At 37.2% G+C, this 1,566-nt stretch overlaps 1 non-coding gene across 1 annotated transcript; it reads right to left on the reverse strand.

Annotated features, from left to right (window-relative positions):
• Positions 1-697: 697 nt before the first annotated feature.
• On the reverse strand, positions 698-769 carry SPRG_30026. Its single transcript has one exon. It is a non-coding gene; the product is annotated as a tRNA-Met (tRNA).
• Positions 770-1,566: the final 797 nt, after the last annotated feature.

The following is a 1,566-nucleotide window of genomic DNA, read 5'->3' on the forward strand; positions in this document are numbered from 1 at the left end:
TCGGCGTGCTTTGATGCGAAATAAATTTACAATTTTTCCAAATTCCGTAGTCAAAACTGCAAACTAGAGCACGACTCAAAATACAATTGTACAGGGTCGTTAGGGCTCAAAAGGGTTTATAGGGCTTAATACAGGGTCTACGTGCAACTTCAATAGGGTTCTTGACAGACTACAAATGCTTTCATAATACTGATGCATGTTTCTACAGTGCCAGAATTTCTTTTTGAGGCATGGGAATGCGTTTTTAAAACTCGAAATATTTGAATAGGAATAAAAAACTTTCATGACAACCGCAATAAAACGTCTCATCGAGACTCCAGGATATCGATATGTTGTAGAGTATATGCTAAATAAACGACAACAAAGAGATGGAATATAACTGCGCTCATTTTGTAGATTGTTTTTTCTCGAACAGCCGGAACCTCAGTTCTCCTTTACTAGTGCGAATAAAATTATTGGATATTTGAAAACGCATATTTTAATTTAGCGTAAGAATATTTCTTTGGGTGGTCTGTGATTTTTTAAAAAGTCATTGATGAGGCGAAAAGAAGTACTTTTCCTATAACAACTTGACGTGGGTACAAGCAGAACGCTATAAATAAAATGGGGGGTGTACGAAATCTTTCAAGAGGAGCAAACATAAATGGAGTGGCCTGAAGCGGTAGGTAAAATTAGAGCAATGAAATATAAAAAATAATAGCACTTGTTGGTTTCGATCCAACGACCTTTGGGTTATGAGCCCAACACGCTTCCTCTGCGCCAAAGTGCTCCTGTTATCTACGACCACAACACAGACATACCATCACCACGAAGCATCGTCTATTTATTATTTGCAATAATTTTCATTTAACCACTTACTCTCATTACGCCCATTCAAAAATCCAAACAACTCTATTCCCGACTCCTTGAACCCTTCCTTGACCGCATTCCCCAATGATCTTCTTGTTGCAGCGGAGAACGCTACATTTTGACTTTTTATGACCAATCAGCGTGCTTTGATGCGAAATAAATTTACAATTTTTCCAAATTCCGTAGTCAAAACTGCAAACTAGAGCACGACTCAAAATACAATTGTACAGGGTCGTTAGGGCTCAAAAGGGTTTATAGGGGCTTAATACAGGGTCTACGTGCAACTTCAATAGGGTTCTTGACAGACTACAAATGCTTTCATAATACTGATGCATGTTTCTACAGTGCCAGAATTTCTTTTTGAGGCATGGGAATGCGTTTTTAAAACTCGAAATATTTGAATAGGAATAAAAAAACTTTCATGACAACCGCAATAAAACGTCTCATCGAGACTCCAGGATATCGATATGTTGTAGAGTATATGCTAAATAAACGACAACAAAGAGATGGAATATAACTGCGCTCATTTGTAGATTGTTTTTTCTCGAACAGCCGGAACCTCAGTTCTCCTTTACTAGTGCGAATAAAATTATTGGATATTTGAAAACGCATATTTAATTTAGCGTAAGAATATTTCTTTGGGTGGTCTGTGATTTTTTAAAAAGTCATTGATGAGGCGAAAAGAAGTACTTTTCCTATAACAACTTGACGTGGGTA

This window comes from Saprolegnia parasitica (assembly GCF_000151545.1).
Source record: "Saprolegnia parasitica CBS 223.65 unplaced genomic scaffold supercont2.7, whole genome shotgun sequence".
Classification (NCBI taxonomy): domain Eukaryota; phylum Oomycota; class Saprolegniomycetes; order Saprolegniales; family Saprolegniaceae; genus Saprolegnia; species Saprolegnia parasitica.